The sequence below is a fragment of the Lissotriton vulgaris genome, chromosome 8 (assembly GCF_964263255.1).
Source record: "Lissotriton vulgaris chromosome 8, aLisVul1.2, whole genome shotgun sequence".
NCBI lineage: Eukaryota > Metazoa > Chordata > Amphibia > Caudata > Salamandridae > Lissotriton > Lissotriton vulgaris.
The window spans coordinates 20,267,579-20,287,274 of record NC_141696.1 but is presented as its reverse complement, the minus strand read 5'-3'; positions in this window follow the sequence as shown (position 1 = coordinate 20,287,274).

Here is a 19,696-nt window from a genome sequence, read left to right as displayed (position 1 = left end):
ATTCAGATTACCCCATTTTCTAAAAGTCCAAATTAAATCTTTTATATGGGCAATTCTACCTGAATTGTTCAAGCTTTCAATGTCCTCATCATCCTGATATGTTTTTAATCTGTCTGTACTGATTGTACCATTTATTAATTCTTCTAAATCAATTTTTAATTTTCCAACATCCAGTAATTTGTATTCATCAGCGTATGTAAGGTCAATCAGGTCAATATCAGAGTTCTCATTAGCTAAAGCTAAAGTTATCACTCTCTCTTGCTGAGTTAAAATCATTACTTGCTCATTTTCAAGAACATTAGAATAAAGTTTTTCAGCAAAATTTTGAATTTCAGAATTCAATGGGACTGGTAAAGCTGTGGGACTAGTTTAATCTTTTCTAAGCACTGAGGGAACAGGTCCAATTGTCACAGGAACTGTCACTGCTTCCATGTTTCTGGTTAACTGCTCAATTAAACCATTTGTAGAATTTACATGACCAGGAATAATAATTTCAGAAGTACTAGACATCTCATCATACCTATCTGTTGTGACACCTTGAGAAGGGGGTCTGGACTGGGACTCCATTAATCTGAACTGGGACTCTTGGCGTTACGTTCTGGGGGTCTGTTTAACTTTCTGTCCTGATCTGTATTTACAACATCATTTCTACACTGATCAATAAATTCTACTTTGACAGGTTTATTATCTAGATTTGCTGATTTGGGAATTGAATTTTCATTAAAAATTATATCTTTTGGGGGAGGTGTTATTCTTTCAGAGTATGTGTCCTTTAAAACTGCATCTTTAGCATCTGTATTTTTATTATGCTTACTTGTAACTTCATTATTCGCCTCTTTATTATAACTAGCAGCCCGTCCCGACCTTGTCCCGGAGCAACAGGCTTCCCCCAACACCCGCCCGCCCAGACATTGTCCAGCAGCCCGGGCCCCCCGCCCGGCCCGTCCCCCGCCTGCCCCGACCCCCGCCTGCCCTGATCCCCGTACCTCAGCCGCCACTCCTCCCGCCTGTCCGCTGCTCGCACCGCCGCTGGCCTGTCCGCTGCTCCTCACGTCACCGCTCCTCCCCCGTGCCATGTCCGCCGCTCCCTTACCCCAGCCGCCGCTCCTCCAGCCGGTCTGCTGCTCGCACCACTGCTGGCCTGTCCGCTGTTCCTCACGTTACTGTTCCTCCCCCGCCCCATGTCCGCCGCTCCTCGTCGAGCTTCTGGACGCCGCTCCTTCTCGCACTCCTGACGTGAGCACGCACGTCGCGGCCGGTGCTACTTCAGAGGGACTACTATTTTTTTACTGTAAATTTTTTAAATAACTTTTTTTAAAAATTTATATAGCCTATAACCATCTACACACCCTGACGATTCCAACAGTGTATCGTGTGTGTGGATTGGCCCTGTGGTTCCCGAGTTTACCCGCCTCAAAGGCTGAAAGTTCTTCCTTTATTATAATAGTATAGATTAGAGCCAGGGCTCCGAGCACGGCTTTTTCTTTCCCTCTGCAACAACGTTACACGAGTGTAAAGCTCTATGTGGCCGCACTTTTTCCAATGACAGCGTGTGGTCCTAGCACATCTTTTTCCTGGCCCCTGCAACAACGTTGGACGTGTGAAAAGCGCCGTCAATGAGTGTGTGTAATGCCTCCTTCTGTCATGTTAATGAAGCTTGGTCCGAGCACAGCTTGTTCCTGGGCCCTGCATTTGAAGCCCAGATATGGCAGAGCACATTTGGGAAATGGGAAAGCAATGCCAGAAGACGGAACGGTAAAACCCAGATTGCAATAAGATGCAGAGGGAACATGCCAGATGGGAGACCCCAACCACCTCATAAGTACCACAGATGGCATGCAACACAACACCCCCATAGAAATCCCCGTGCTCCACTCCACGGATCCAGATCCAAACAGGAAGAGACACACCTACTGCACCCTATGCTGAGGAGAGTGCAGATCTCAGAGAAAAGTAAAATACACCCTGTCGCAAGACAGACAGTAACAACACTATCTCTGTGGCCCCAAGGCTTGTTGTCACCTCCTCCACACAGCCACAGCCCGTTTGAGCCAATAGCAGATCACCAAGCATCTCAGTCACAATCGTAGATCATTCCTAACTCTCTCGCGATGTGCACACACAGCGGACCATAGTGAGCCTATGGGAGAAGCCACAAAGTCTCAAATAGGTGGGTACTGACAGAAAGTTGTTGGGCCACTCAACAATCTGAATACAATTCAATTTGAGTATAGTGTATTAAATAATCAAGCATATTGTCCATGTTATGAACGTTGAACCCCAGAGAAAAGATGCCATCTACATGGCAGATGTCACCCTGCGGTCTTCTTTGGTAAGTTTTACACTACGATTTTTGCTGGGTCGTGAAAGTCCAAGCAATAAATGAAGAAGCCTTTAAATTCTGTGTTTTTCTTGTCATGTTTGCTGCGTTTCAATTACAGAGGTCAAATGCCAGGCTATGTCTTCTTTCTAATATGGAGATTGACGTTCGACGTGTGAAAAGCGTCGTCAATTAGCGTCTCTCAAGAGGCTTGTTGAATTGTCTGCATTTTTCTTCTCTGGCCGCCCCCTGTGCAGCCCCTTGCAACCACGTTAGAAGTGTCTTTTGAAGTGTGTTTGTTAATGTGGAAATCAGCCTCAAAATCCGTACATCATGCCTCGTTCTGGAATGCTAAAGAGGCTAGTGGAATTCAGCGTGTTATTTTTTCCCCTGCCCTCTGACAATGGGTTTCTCCCTGTACTGCTCAGTTCTTTGACCGTGTTTGTAGCTCCGACAGCAATAATTGTAGGAGTGTTTATTTTAATGTATCACATGCGTGTTTGACGAATGGCAGAAGGTTTTGCATATGTTTCTTTTGATTTAATGTGTTAGTTGAATGTAATGTTGCGTGATTGGTTGTTTGGTTAATGCGTGTCTTGACATTGGTTGTTTGTGGAAGGCGCGGCCCAGGGTGTCCTTTTCCTCCCGAAGGTGCGCCCCTGCCACGCCCCTTTGTTTATGTTGGCTCCGATCCGTGATGAAGGTCTCGCGTATTCAGTGAGTACTTTGCCAATTGCACAGGCCGAAGTTAGCAACTTCTTTATTTGCACAGATGCGAAAAACGCTGTTTATTTCACCACTGTAAACTGTAATGCTACTGAAGTCGACGTGTATTAAACGGTGTTTATGTGTCCACTTAGTGCTTTGTGTGTGCTTGCAGAAGCTGTGTTTTGTGTGTGCGTGAGTGCTTGAAGGGGCTGTGTTTCCTTGTGTGTGCTTGCAGAAGCTGTGTTTTGTGTTTGCTTGAGTGCTTGAAGGGGCTGTGTTTGCTGTAACTGAGTGAATGTGATGTATTTTGGGACATGCCCCTCTGCCAATGTTACCGCCCACATTGAGAACAACGCCCACAAGGAACTACTTTCTCTGGAATGTTGTTTGCCCTTCGTAATGTATATGTTGTAGAAATGTATAGCCTATGTCCATCTCCTGGACCTCCCCTTTCCAACGCTGTTTTGGGAGTTGTGATTGATGGTGTACTTCTGGAGTTTACCCGCCTCAAAGGTTCCCAGTTCTCGCTTTATAATAGTAGTATAGATTTACTCTAACATGTAGCAACAACCTTTTTAACATGTTTAAATACATTTTTCATTTTTCTGATAGCAGAAAAACATTTTCTTCTTCTTTTGATATTTTTTATCCATGTTTTAAAATAATCACTTTTATTAAAATTAATCTCAATGAAAAAATTGTTTACCTTGTTGACCTTGTGACACTAGCTAACTAACACGCGAAAATCACTAATTAGTTCACAAAGCCCTTCTCTTTTTCCTGTGTTCTCATATTAATTTGGGCAATAGAACAAGGACTGTGTATTTTTTAATTAATGCGTGTACCAGATTATCAGGAAAAACCAATGGAATGTGAGAGCGTTTTTATTAACATGCGCTTCACTGACAGGGCATCTGACAACACTCGTCTCTCTGAACCAAACACTGCCCTGTTCCCACGCTGATGCGAAACTATGAGACTGGGACTCAAATTCTGCGAGGCGCTAGGCTCTCAGAACTCACTACATCAGGAACAAGACAGTCATTCAAATAGGAGAATTCCGGGCAATTCGATTTTAAAATAAACAAGGCTTTGGGCATTAGCGCTAGAGCAAAAGTAAACAACTTGCATCAGCCATTTACAGCGATGCCTCGGCCAATCACAGCACGGCGGCTGCAAATGCTCCAGCCAATCAGAGCGCGACTTTCGCGACGCTCAGCCAATCACAGCGGGGCTGTAGCTGTGACGTGTACTGCTGCTGCTGCAGTGTTTCTCCCCTCGCGCTCAGGCCTCTGCTTCGTGAAATATGATTTTGGCACAGCACGCAATCTCTCGCGCACATCAGCTGTAACACGCTTTTCTCTTTAATCAATCGCGCAACCAAGAAGGAAACCAAATCGGGGACAGTCACAACTGTAAACAGTACAGCAGCGCTTCATCCAATCACAGCGCAATTTTGCTGTGACACCACAAACGCCTCTGCCAATCGAAGCGCAGCTTTGCCGAGACACTCCGGATGCCTGAACCAATCAGAGTGCGGCGGCTATGACGCACACAGCCGCTGCAGCTCGAAGCTCTCCCCACACGCTCTCAAAACAGCCCCTCCCTTACAATTTTCGATCTGGACCCTTAAAATGCTTATAAAATAGCGCAGAATACTTTAAAACACTTTTAAATAGCGCAGACTTTACCCGAAGGCTCTAAAGTGCTTTAAAATTCCATTTTGGACATTTTAGTAACTACACAAAACAAACCATTTGCCTGCTTCTCTATAAAGGACAGTAGCTTTTCATACACAGATTTTCACTCATTCACTTGAAATAGACGACGCTACTTCTTCCGAATACTTTCTCTGCCACATTTACACATACATTCATACAAAGGAAATCCCTATTCATGCATACTTGTTTCTTCCTCAGGACTTTAACCTTAGAAGTAAACCTCTTTCGCCAGTAAGAAAACAACGCCTATTTTTCTTCCTCAGGACTCTAACCTTAGGACTCTAACCTTGGAAGAGAAATCAACGCTTATTTTTCTTCCTAGGACTCTAACCTCGGAAGAGAAAACAACCCCTACCCTTCACACAAGCTTGGATAAATCCTATTACTCTTTTCACAGAGAGTTTTAAAACAGGCTCACCAGGTCCCTATACTCAATGCTACGATTTCATAGACAATCCTCACTATCATACATACAATTTACTCAACACACCTAGAACCCTAAACTTGTGTTGTACGTCCACAACACAGTGATATGCGGCGATATCACCTTTTGAAGCAGAACAAATGCACTGTGTAACTCTTCTAGTCACACTACTCTTGCCATGGCAAACCAGGAATTTTTCACACTGCTGGAAAAACCCTAACTACATATAACAATCGGACAAAATCAAAAACTCAACATATGTTAAACATTTATCCTATGATTTATACTGACATGTATGTAACATGTATGTCAAAAACAACATACAACCGTACGAATGCTACCAGAAAACTGATCTAGCGCTCCTACTAAAATTCTGCATAAATGATATCATCTACCACCAAATTTACCAATCAATACCAGGCCCATAAAATAACAGAGCAGCTGAATCATGAGGCGAATGAATCTAATATGTTGTTTTTAAACTATCTACAATAAACAAGACCAGCTTGTCATTTAATAAGTTTATTCAAACATATTCAGAAAAACTTAGGTTTTGGAACTTTATTAAACAAGCATTAGAAAATGTCATGAAGAAAAGTTTATTCAGCATTTATAAAGAGAGCTTAATTCAAGAAATATTATTCATTAACAGGAATAAGTGAAATGAGCATTTCCAAATCCTAACTACTTCCCTGTCTCTACCCTCATTGCCTGAAAATAAAGTCTTTAAAAAGTCTCCTTACCTTACGTGTATTCGTCGGTCAGCAGAACACGTCCCTCTGGAATCAAGAAGCGTAAGCCAAAAATCTGCTCCTTGAGCCAACTCTTATACCCTAAAACTAAGGCTAAACTAACTATTTTCACATTCCAACAGCTGAATTCTGGCTCCCCATTGGCTGAACCACCTCACGCCACAGTAATTTGTGACATCTTTCACCTGAGGTCCGAGCTTTTACACAAAGCCATTGTTCATGCACAGAGTCTGGGCGACAGTTCCTTAGTCTGCTACATTTTGTAGCAAAGTTGTTCATGTAGTGCACAAAAATGCCGCGGCTCTTCCTCTCAACCTTGAGCCTGTCCGTTCTGAGCTTTCCGTGGCACAAGCAAACCTCTCCACAGAGTCGCCTTTAGCAGTTCATTTTCAAAGCTTTTCATAATAAAAGTTCATAGGCTTGGAGTAGTGTGGCTCACTGATTAGAGCGGCAGACCCTGATGCAGAGGTCTGGCCCGGGACCAGGGTTCTATTCCCGACGCGGCAGGGTCCTGAGCCCAAAAATGTCCACGGACTCGATAATTCTCGCCTCAGTGCCTATTCTAATCATGGGGTCCCACGCTGCAACTCTGGGCAATAGCTTGCTTAATCTCCACTACGGCGGCCCACCCGCTGCGGGATGCCTGGCTTTCACCTTGGGGATGCCCAGTTGGGGTTGTCTCACAGGGAAAAAGCCAGGACGGGTTTCCAAGGCAAGCGCCTTGATGCCTTTGGGTGATACGTGCGCTATATAAGTCGCAATACATTTAAATTACATTTACATTTACTTCTCATCTTTTTCAAAATAAGTTTTCTCCCGTGTCTTTACATCAGTAGGCCTCTTTCAGAAAGCGTCAATTTTCTGCGCCACTTTTGCTTGCATCACTGCGCCACTTTTAGCTTGCGTCACTTTTTCAGAATGCATTATTTTTCAGCAGCTATGCTTCTTTCAGTAAACTATTATTTAAACAAACACAAAACAGCAATTAATTGAAGAATTGACATTTGTTCTGTTACCCACCCCCTTTGCTAAATGTTAACCCATTAATTATGTTACCTAGCAAAAAGCACAAAGAAAGCAACACTTTTAATCTACCATTCTTCATGAGGTCCAGCAGGATTCTTTATACATCTGGAAAAGATAATCAGACACAATAGACAAAAGCACATATAAATAAGCACATGCCATTACTTGATCAGCCACATTAGTGTTTGACAAAGACAATAGGACTAACAAAACATCCTTAGTTATTTATTAAAACATACTTGCAGTTGCAACATAAAAGCACATAATGTTAATCCCGTGTATTGGTGAATGCAATCTTACTCTAGGTTAGTTTAGTAAAACAAATCATGCAAAAACTCATTAATATTATTAATCAAGTTATGGGAAATTAGCTTCACGAGCCAGAAAAAAAGCATTTCTGAAGCTCGCTTCATCAGGGTGCATGCACCCTCTTAGCCAGGCTGCAGTAGCAGACCTGTGGTGTCATTTCGGAGGGCTTCCCAGGGGTGGCATAATACATGCTGCAGCCCCTGGCAGACCTCTGGGGTACCTATGCCCTGGGTACATAGTATACCATATACTAGGGACTTATAAGGGCACTCCAGAATACATTCAGAGATGTACCTAATGTACATGGAAACCATTTTAGAGAGGAAGCAGCTAGTCTGGGGTCCTGGATAGCAGGCCCCAGCCAGAGTAAGGTCGAAAAACAGTGAACACCCATTAATAGGCACTGCTTGCCTTTTAACAGTCCCTGCGGCAATAGACTAGAACTCCTAATGTTGGAGGAATAAGACCTTGCACAGTCAGCTGAACCCTTATTCTGATCTCGGTAATCACTATGATGAGCCTGTTTAGCATCTGCGGAAACATACTGTGTTGCTTGGTTAAGTTGTCGGCATACGTTGGGTGGTTTGCTATGAAGATGTTGGGTCATTACCCAATCTACCTTTATAAGCGCTGCAAAGAGTACTACCAATTATGTGTCTGTTCTGGAATGAAGTGGCTAAGGTAGCTACCTTGTCAATGTTAGGGGGGTATCTTTCTGTAAAATACTTTTTGTGATGTCAGTTAGTTGCTCCATCAACCGCTTCACTAAGCTTACTAATTCCGCAACCCTTCCTATATGAGCTACCAAGTCGGCTGACTGTTTGTTTAAAGAACCCAGGCACTTACAGGTACATGTCGCTTGGGTTACTGAATCATCCTATTCCTGGTGGCACAGGTCTAATATTCACTGGGGCGGACATGCTTTCCTCGGTTATACTCATCAGTGGGTTAAATCGGTTGGTACATACTACGTCAAACTCTGGCTGGAAATCACTACTGACAGTGGGGTGGGGAGGAAGCTTGTATGTCCAGATCAGCGCCTACAAAAACCCCTGTGTCAGAACTTACAGATGTTCGCTGAATGGACTTTTAAACATGGCTGGTATAGATTTTCCAGTACGCTGGGAAGAGGGATGTTTGATAGTTAATGCCCCTGAAGTGCATACATATTAACCCATGGGAGCTGTCAGGACCTCCGCACACTCACTTATTATATAATCTGTACGATTCATGACACAATTGTTCCCTTTAGCCAAAACACCTTTCTTCAGAGTTTTTGATGTCTTACCCTTTCCTACCCCTCCCCTTCCCTGATCGTCCACAGCCTTTCTTTTGCCCATACTTATAAACAATAAGGCAATTAAAGAGGTGCACTTATTTACCAAATGCTTACAGAATATACTTCGATATAACACGGAAAGCTCTAATGAGATGGAGTCAGTCAAATTAGTACCGATTGAGAGTACAAAGACCGATTGGTACAGAGTTCTAAAGTATGCCGTAAGCAGGCGGGTTAACAGTACCTCTAATGTTAAAGATGTTTTCATGGAGCAATGTTAGAGGTGTGGCCCTGCCCTGCCTCTTCCTGCCAATGACGGGCAAAGACGGGCCCGCCCTTGGTCCAGGCTTCGTCCAAGCACGTCCCGCGCAGCGGTGTCCTGAGCGCGATTTAAACACCGCAGTTCGGCATGGATGGATGGCAGGCGTGCAGAAAGCAGGTTACGGTGCAGGAGAGCCTGGGAGACTGAGTCCCTGAGCCTGGCTACAACCCTGTTACTGGCAAAGCCCATCCCCCAATACATTCATATTGGCACCTTTTTAGGTCTTGTCCTATGCAATGCGCATGCGCTGCAAAGGAGGGGACCTAATGCCATGGGCAGCACTTTTGCAGCAAAGAAGTGCACGCGTTGTATTGCTTGCAATGCAACACGTGCACATCTTGGCAATTTCCTTTCGGGATCGCGCAGAGCCATATGGTGGCGCCATATGGTCGCACGCTCCTGAAAGGAAATCACCCATGCCCTCTCCCCCTGCTCCCACTTTCACAAAGCCGCTCGGCCAACACTTCTTATAAACAGTCAGAGCAGAAACCATAGATGAATGTTGACCGTCTGATGATTTAATGCACATTTGTGCATTTTTCGCCCACCCTGACTGCTTATTTTTGCTAGCCTTGCTCAGGCTTTTCATGAAGCATTCTCAGCATTTGTTGGTGGCGCCCTGTTCATTAGGCCTCGCCCACTTTGCTCGCACTTTTCAGAAATCATTTTTGGCGTTTATCTACATTTTATGCTTCCTCGACACTACTCATTGAAGCCACTGTTCCTTCATTTCAGGGACACGTTGGCTACTTTAGTGCATTTCAGTACAAAATCGGGTCTTTTTTTGTAATATTTGCTGCGGGATGTCTCGGGGAGTTAAACGCTCGCTACTGAGGTACGTGGTGAACTGCAGTCAGAAGTTTGAATCACGACTCACTTTTCCGAAGTTTGTAAACTCAGTGCCATCGCAATGGGCAGTACCAGCCCCTTTTATTTACATCACTGAGAAATAGCAGAGATGTGGTATATTGGCCCTAGAGCATCAAAGTGCTGTAGCCGAGCACCAGTTACATTACACAAAGTTATGTGACGGGGAGGTGAAGTGATTTGCCCAGGATCACAGGATGTTGAGCCTAAACCGGTACTCGAACCTGATTCCCCAGTCTCTTAGGCCACATCTGCTCAGTATTTACTTGAAACACTAAATTAATAAAACTGTCATTCTAAGATGCTTGGCAAGCCTCGCAGGTCGGTTAACATCAAGGAGACTGTGCAGGCCTGCCAAGCCTCTCTCAGGCCCACAAACATCCTCTTTCTGGAGGACAAGACATGGCCACGCCCCATTCCGTAAATGCATTTCTCACACAAAGTACACACTGTCCTCGCGTGTGATCCTCTGCATTAGAAGCCACAGTTCATGTGACATTTCTCATCCCGTTGGCTGCATGCCCTCAGACAAGAACCCGGCCCTAATCTATACTCCCTGCTTCATGCTTCCCAGTGCAGTTTTTTTGTTCTCCGGGAATGAGAGGCGCCCCCCGCCTAGGGGAGGGGGGCCTTTAGTGGGAATTCCGGGCACGGTGAAATGGTTTCGTTTCTCCAGGTCTAGTCATGGGGAGGGTCTCAAAGTAACTTGAGATGCCAGGGTAGGCATCTGCGAGCCCTCCCCCAAGATGATAACAAGCCTTTGCAATGCAATAGGAAAGTTTGAGGTATTGGTATAGTAAATGACAATTTTGTTTATTTATGTGTTGGTTTTGAAAATAGTGAAATTAATAGCTTTGTCATTTACAATGCCAATAGTTTTAACTTTCGCAAACGTGACACCTATAGCATTTCTAATACAATATGTGTTGTATTTACATGACTTAGATGTATTAATATTACAAATAACAATGGCTTTTATTTTTTTATAATTAACACTTAAATAAAAGTTATTGTAATTTATAATGGCAATAGCTTAAACTTTTGTAAATACCTTTTGGGAAGATTATGTTCAGTGTATTTTATTGTGATGAAAATCCAAGAACAGAAGAGAAATATTAACATTTTTTTGGTGGCATTTGTAATAAAGCTTGAAACATTGAGAGAACATATTTGAACCAGTTGTTGTTGAATGGTTGCACAGAGTGATGCTGTGGCGTTGAGTGGTGCTGAGGGATGCTGTGGCCTTCAGTGGTGCTGAGTGATGCTGTGGCATTCAGTGGTGCTGAGTGATGCTGTGGCATTCAGTGGTGCTGAGTGATGCTGTGGCATTCAGTGGTGCTGAGTGATGATGTGGCATTCAGTGGTGCTGAGTGATGCTGTGGCATTCAGTGGTGCTGAGTGATGCTGTGGCATTCAGTGGTGCTGAGTGATGAGGTGGCATTGAGGGATGCTGTGGTGTTGAGTGGTGATGTGGCGTTGAGTGGTGATGTGGCGTTGAGTGGTGATGTGGCGTTGAGTGGTGATGTGGCTTTGAGTGGTGATGTGGCTCTGAGTGGTGATGTGGTGCTCTTGCATTGAGTGGTGCTCTTGCATTGAGTGGTCCTATGGCATTGAGGGGTTATGTTGGAGGGTGGAGTTGGAGGGATGATTTGGAGGGTGGAGTTGGAGGGTGGATTTGGAGGGTGGATTTGGATGTAGGATTTTGATTTTGATGGTGTAGTTGGATGGTGTAGTTGGATGGTGAAGTTGGATGGTGAAGTTGGATGGTGGAGTTGGATGGTGGAGTTGAAAACAGCAGCATGTCTTATTAACAAGACTGAGAGACAGCGGAAGGTTAATGAGAGAGAGGGCTGTGAAGAGGGAGAGAGAGAGAAAGGGCGAGTGAGAGAAAAATCAGAGGTAAATTAGGCGCACTCGATTAAGAAGCAGCAGGCCAAGGAAAGATAAGTGGGCATTAATGAGAGGTCACGGGCTTCTAGGGAGAGGATATGGGAGGGGGAAGGAGGGAGAGTAAACATAAGCAACTGTGTGAGGGAGAGTAAATGAGAGGAGGGAAGAAGAGAGCGTGAGAGAGAGGGGGGAGAGACAGGAGGCGAGAGAAAGAGAGAGGGGGAGTGATAGGGATGAAAGCGCTAGCGGCAAAAGGTGACCTGCAGAGCACGTGATTGACTGTATGTGACACAAATGGTGGTGTGCGAGGCTTCCTTTCAAGTCGGGTGGGGGGGCAGAGGAGTAAGCGAGTGGGAGTGACGGAGTATGGTGGTGTTCGAGGCGGATGGGGGTTGGGTGGCGGCGGAGCAGGGGAGTGAGCTAGTGGGAGGGAAGGTGCATGGTGGGGTGCAAGGCGGATGTCTAGTTGGGGTGATGGTGTGTAAAACGTGGGGAATTGCAAATCTTGGCAAGGCCAAACAGAGCAGTTCAAGCATTTAAAGATGGTTGCCGCAAACCTGACTGAAGGGTGGTTGATGCCTGTGTGGTGGTCGAAGGACAGGCTTGTTGTGTGCTGCTCTTTCCTGGTTGCTGGTGCACTGAACAGCACTGATGTAGCAGCTTCATGTTAAATACATTAATCACTGCATTGTTTTTTTTTTCAGTCTTGTTCCAAAATACATTTTAAAAAACAGAGCCCTGTGTGTTTTTCTTTGGTGCAGTTCCTATGTGATGTATCATATAGATGCATGCGTCTTATTATATAAAAAGATGAGTGATTTGTTTACTAAATGAAGTGACACTTTGTATCTCTTTTATTAGCTTTCCGTGGCATTATTTTGCTATCACGAACTTCAAATATGAACTTTGCTATTGTTCGGAAACAAAATATTACACAATTCATATTTCTTCTTGCAAATGCAATTTTACGTGAATGCTGTGTGCAGTCCTCATTAAAACATGAGCAGTAGGACTGCTCCAACTTCGTGGGAAGTTTGACAACGTTTAGCAAATGCAAGGTAAAACACGGAAGTGTGCGCTGCTGTGGGGTGGGGGTGTTTTCAGCCTTTGATGTCAGGTGCTGTGAGAGACAGCATATGGGGTGTGAGTGAGGCCAAGCGCGCGCCTGGCGAAGCGTCACGCTTCAGTAGACAACATGCATTTGGAGGAATCCGGATTGGAATCCTCTTGGTCAAAGAATTTGTTTCAACGATAATAGTTCAGATATATAAATAGCTCGACCTAAAAACAAAACCTATTGCATTGCAAATGCTTGTATTATGCCTTCACCTGATTTTACACACTTTGGCTTCTGCCACTGTGGTTTCAGAAGAGAGGCCAGGACTTGAATGGGAATGAAGCATGAGATAGCTAGCTCACTTCAGGACAGGAATGTGGAGACCCTGTTTTAGGGTAGTGTGCACTGCCGCAGCCCATGCTGTACCAATACGTGCAAGGGCTGCTGTCTGTCAGCGCTGCTAATCCCATTGATTGCATGAGAAGCGTTTGTGTGTATTTTTGGGATTTATAAGGAAACTCAATCAAAGATTAACTGGGGGAGAGAGGAGGGAAACAAACACAGCTTAGCTTTAAAAGGAACAAATTGCCTCTGCTATTCAGAGGCCCAGTAGATGGCTTGCAAGCCTTTTGAATTAAATACTCAAAGACATTTTAAGGACTTATTATCTGAGAAAAATTCAAGAAGAGAATTCCAGGGCCCTTTGGGCGTCACAAGTACTCAGGGCGACAGCTCGCTGTAGAATTCTCAGGAATACGCCAACGCCGTTCATATGGTGCAAAGACGCAGCCTTTTCATCATGCATTGCGTCCTAAAAGAAAAAACACATATGTCTTAGATCATATTTACAGTGCTTTTTCCACTTTGAAGCAACTTCAGTGCGCCCGCGTGCGAGAACACATGAAAAAACACATTTATAACACAAACCGGACTATAAAAGAATGAACATAGGGAACCATGTTTAGGAGTGGGGTCTAGTTATAGGCAGCTCCACTGGAATTAAGCAGCAGGAGAGGACCAAATTAAGCAGCAGTGCTGACTAAATTATTCGGCAAAAAGAGGCAAATTAGGAGGCATAATACCGCACATTTTGTGATAGAATGACTTCAAAATGTTGTCATTTTCACTAATTTTAACACTGTTTTAGCAAAGATCTCGCCTTACTGCCAATAAGCTACTTAAAGATGAAGGGTCAACCTTTGTGAAGGGCTTTCCACTGCAAGACAACATGGGTTGCTGTTTTAAAAAAAAAATTAAGTAACTTGTTTGAGTTAAAAAATATTTTTTCCCCGGGCTCGCGACCTCGTGGTTTGTGTGTTTCCGGTACCATGAGGTGTTCAGGTGTCAGATCTGGTGAGAGTTTGGCTGCAGGGGTGCAGCGTTGTGAAAGCGGGCCACTTCCACGGAAAGCAAGATAACTACATGTTGCGATATTGCGCTAAGTAACTTGAGGTTCCTTACTTTTAGACTTGGGAAAAACAGGCGTGAGTCATTCTCTCCAGGAACGAGCTGCTAAGGTAGGAGGAGGGGTCAGGGAACAGGTAGAACAGGATGAAGGGAGGGTGGTCGCTGAAAGCAGAGATACCCGAGAAAAAGCCGAGGGAAAGTAGACAGCATATGTTCCACACATAGAACAGGCAAGAGTGGAATTAAAATAGGTGAAACATTACGGGAGAGAAGGGCTAGAGAGGCGGAGAAGTTAATAATTCTGAAATAGAGAGACTGAAAGAATCAAAGGAAAGGAGAGGAGAAATATAGAAAAGAAAGTGAGAAGAAGGAAAAGATGAAAAGAAGAGCGTGACCTAAACTCAAGTTCCTAAAAAACGGATCAGGACCCTAAAGACGAAGGAAAAAGAAGAGTGGGAAAAAAAGGGACCGGAGCGAAGCTAGAAGGGCTAGATAAAAACGAGAAAGAGAAGCTGAAAAAAGAGACAGAGAGAACCGAAGACTGACATCGGAAACACAGAGAGGGAAATGGTGATGTAAGAAAGGTAAACATATTCATTACAGGCAACCAAGTATCATAGCTCTGAGACGCTTGCAACGCTGGCATTCTACAACTGTAGCCTGTGGATGCGCATAAAGAGTCAGAGCAGGCATGTGGCAACACCTTACCTTTAGTAAGTGTATCCCAATTCTTTCCAAGACCTCCGCCCCTAAAACAGATCTCTCCTTGCCCTTAACCCCGGACATACACCACAATGCTTCGAAGCTGCCCCGGGACGTACCCACGGTCCTTTCGCCTGCCTCTCCTGCAAATTTACCAGCATCAATAACAATACCACATCCACTGAATCCAAACACATCTCCGAATCTAACCACCTGAAGTGCATCCTGCTCAACACCCGCTCGGTCCACAGACACGCAACTGAGCTCTGGGACCTACTCGACACTGCATCACCGGACATCGCCTTCCTTACAGAAACCTGGATGAACGCATCATCATCACCCGACATCGCCATAGCCATCCCGGAAACTTACAAGATCTTCCGAAAAGACCGCACCAACCAAACAGGAGGAGGCATCGCCATCGTCCATAAGAACACCATCAGAATCACGACCAGCTTCGACGATAACCTTACAACCGCCGAACACCTCCACTTCCAGATCCACACCGACCCCAGAACCACACTCAGAGGCACCCTCATCTACAGGCCTCCAGGAACCCGTAAACAATTCAGCGAAGACATCACCGACTTCATCAGTCCACATGCCCTCGCCTCCGAGAACTACATTCTATTAGGAGACCTCAACTTCCACCTGGACAAGAAAAACGACAGCAACACCACCACCCTTCTTGACAACCTGGCCAATCTCGGCCTCAAACAACTTGTTGACACCCCCACCCATGTAGCCGGACATAAGCTCAACCCAATCTTCACCTCCAACAAACACATCTCCTTCGATCGCACCACAGCTCTCCACTGGACGACGGACCACAGTTGTGTTCACTTCAGCTACAAAACCACCTCGACCCACAACCCCCCACAACCTATCCCCCGAAGAAAATGGAACAAAATAAGCACCCTTGAAAAACCATCTCACCAAACAAGACAGTAAAAAGGCCCCCTGGTTCAACGATGACCTTAAGAAATCCAAAAAGCTATGCCGCACTCTCGAGAAAACGTGGAGAAAAATCCCAACCACCGACAACATGACCACCTTCAAGGCAGCCACCCGAAAACACCACCAGCTGATCCGAGCCACCAAGAAATCAGCACTCAAGAATCGACTCGACAACACCACCCATAACAGCAAGGAACTATTCAACATCGTCAAAGAATTCACCAACCCCACCGCAGCCTCAAACGACATCACTCCCTCCCAAGACCTCTGCGACTCGTTATCCTCCTTCTTCTACAACAAAATTGCTGACATACATAACAGCTTCGAAAACAGTTCCAACAAACAATCCTCTCCACCCCCCTCAGAACCTAAACCACCCTCTAACAACCTCAGCGCCTGGAACCCAATCACCACCGAAGACACCATCCACCTAATGAACTCCATCCACTCTGGCTCGCCGACCCCTGTCCCCACCACATCTTCAACAAAGCAGACTGCATCATCGCACCCCATCTCCGCGATGTCATCAATTGCTCCTTCATCTCTGCCACCTTCCCAGAAAGCAGGAAACATGCCGAAGTCAGCGCCCTCCTGAAGAAACCCACAGCAGACCCCTCTGAACTTAAAAACTACCGCCCCATGTCCCTCCTCCCATTCCTGGCCAAAGTCATTGAGAAAGCCGTCAATAGCCAACTCGCTGCCTTCCTCGAATCCACCAACTCCCTCGACTCCTCACAGTCCGGCTTTCGAGCCAAACACAGCACTGAAACCGCACTCATCGCAGCAACAGACGACATCCGAACACTACTGGACAACGGAGAAACAGTGGCCCTCATTCTACTCGACCTCTCCGCCGCCTTCGACACTGTCTGTCACAGCACACTCATACAACGCCTCAGCAACATTGGCATAAAAGGAAAAGCCTTGGACTGGATCATCTCGTTCCTAGCTGGGAGAACTCAGAGAGTCCGACTTCCCCCGTTCAAATCAGAGGCCACCGAGGTCATCTGCGTGGTACCACAAGGATCATCACTCAGTCCCACCCTCTTCAATGTTTACATGAGTCCACTCGCTTCCATCGCGCTTCAACACAACCTCAACATCATCTCCTACGCAGACGACACCCAGCTGATCCTCTCCCTCACCAAAGACCCCAACACAGCCAAAACCAATCTTCATGAAGGCATGAAAGAAGTAGCCGTATGGATGAAAGACAGCCGCCTTAAACTCAACTCAGACAAAACGGAAGTGCTCATCCTAGGATCAACCCCCTCTGCCTGGGACAACTCATGGTGGCCTTCGGATCTGGGCTCAGCACCCATACCCACGGACCACGCACGTAACCTTGGCTTCATCCTAGACTCGTCACTCTTGATGACCAATCAAGTCAACACCGTCTCATCCTCCTGCTTCAACGTACTTCGTATGCTCAAAAATAAATTCCACTGGATCCCCGCTGAGACAAGAAAGACTGTCACCCACGCACTGGTTACGAGTCGACTAGGCTACGGAAACACCCTCTACGTCGGAATTACAGCCAAATTACAGAAAAAACTCCAACGCATCCAAAACGCATCAGCAAGACTCATTTTGGACATCCCTCGCCAAGATCACATTACCGGCCACCTGAAAAACCTCCACTGGCTTCCCGTCAACAAGAGAATAACATTCCGTCTCCTCACCAGGCCCTCTACAAACTTGGTCCCGAATGTCTCAACACTCGACTATCCTGCTAAACACCCACCCGCCAACTGAGATCCTCCAATCAGGGCTTCACCGCAGTTCCACGTATCCAAAGATCCACCATGGGAGGTAGATCCTTCTCCTACTTGGCGGCCAAGACCTGGAACTCACTCCCCACTCACCTCCACCTTACACAGAACCACATCTCCTTCAGAAAAGAACTTAAAACCTGGCTATTCGACAAATAATAAACCCCCTCCCCAAGCGCCTTGAGACCCTCTGGGTGAGTAGTGCGCTATATAAATTCTTGAACTTGAACTTGAACTTCTAGAACATGCGAGCGCTCTGATCTTGCCTGCATAGCAAAGCCAAACTTAAGCATCACTTATCAAAGTTTTTTCCCCCCAATGAGGCTCACTACAGCAAAACGTGAATTGCCAATTGTAGGGCAAACAACATTTAAGTTAATATCAATACACACTCTTACCTGCTTCCTATATGCAATCTTGCTGTGCAGAAAATTGAAACAGGAAGTGTATTATTCATTTCTCATTGTAGCTCCCAGACCGGAAGTTGTAAGGAAGCCATATTTGTATTTTTTGGTATTGTTTAAACAGGTAATCTATGTCTGCATATGGAGAGCGGCGTCTCGCTCAGTGTGGACTGGGAAGAGGAAGACTGACTAGAAGGAAGTGCCCAGTAGCTGCTGGCTGCACTCGGATTCAAACCAAACGCCTCACAAAGTGTGTAAGATTTAACTTTTTACTAGAACTGTCCGACTAACCCTGCACAATCTCTTAGCGGAATTAAGGATGCCTCACACAATTCAAAGGTTGGACGACTGTTGCCATCCCACCCGATGATTGTATCGTGTCATCATTGGCCTCCTGCTCCAACGGCAGGCTGGCAGTGCAATGCCTGTCGGGTAGCACTGAGTGCTACTCTTTAGTGGAGTTCTTTTATTCCTCAGCCAATAGATGCATGTGTGTGAGGGGCCAAAAAGGAGTGCAATAGTGAGCGTGAGTGAAAAGTTTTGCACACACGCCCACTCACGGCGCCCGCGGCATTCTGCTTCTTAAGCAGCTCAGCCACACACCGATTCACCGGCTGTCCTGCGATCTCGCCGCTGTGGTAGGGGTAGGTGCTTACAAGCCTAGTGCATCGAGCATACAAGGTAAGATGTGGTCTACGGACACGATGGTTCTGTGTGCCATTCATTGGCGATCCCCTTGGCTTAACCATCAGGGACCAACCCAGTGTCGTCTTGCTCCATCAACCAGAATCATAACCGGAATATTTCCTCTATTCAGGTAACTACCTTACAGCTCAGGCCCCACAAGGACAGTCAGTGGGGTCCGTCTACCAGGGACTAAGGGTAAGGACCTCTTGTGAATATCCGACCCTGGTGTTCCCGGTTGTTCTTCACCGATTGAAGTGCTTTGGTTCTGATGTTAATCTCCAACTCCCAATTTAACGAATACACTACCCCTTGGCGTTAAGACACATATGAGTGACTAAGCATGGAGTGTATAGCCTTATGTCCACGAATTTATGCACCCTTACCACTGATGACATTTGGCACTTAGAATGTAAATCCTCTCCCCGATTGTAAGTTTTCTCTCTCTCTTGCACCTTCACTTCACTTTGGTAGGGTTCATTGTACCATACCTTTTGTGCATGATGACTCTGCGTGTATAATTCTCCAGTTGTAAGGCACAACAATGATTGTGCCCTTCTCTCCTTCTTTCCCCACACCTAGGGCGGGAAATCACGTAGGATTCCACCCTGCGATACCCTGCAGGTTGTATATCTAATTTTTCTAATGGTGGAAAATCCCTGCAAGTTGATGAGCAATTAAGGTCCTGAAGAATTGCCCGAGTGGCATGAAACATGTTGACCGCACCATAGGCGAGGGTTGAACGAGGCCAAATCACCTTACTCTTTGTGCCTCGGTACCTCTCCCTTCACCACTTTTAAACGAGGCAGCGAGCCATTTCATTAAAGGTTCTTAATGGACTCTACTGACCTTTTTTAACTTTTCACTCACGCTCACTATTGCACTCCTTTTTGGCCCCTCACACACATGCATCTATTGGCTGAGGAATAAAAGAACTCCACTAAAGAGTAGCACTCAGTGCTACCCGACAGACATTGCACTGCCAGCCTGCCGTTGGAGCAGGAGGCCAATGATGACACGATACAATCATCGGGTGGGATGGCAACAGTCGTCCAACCTTTAAATTGTGTGAGGCATCCTTAATTCCGCTAAGGG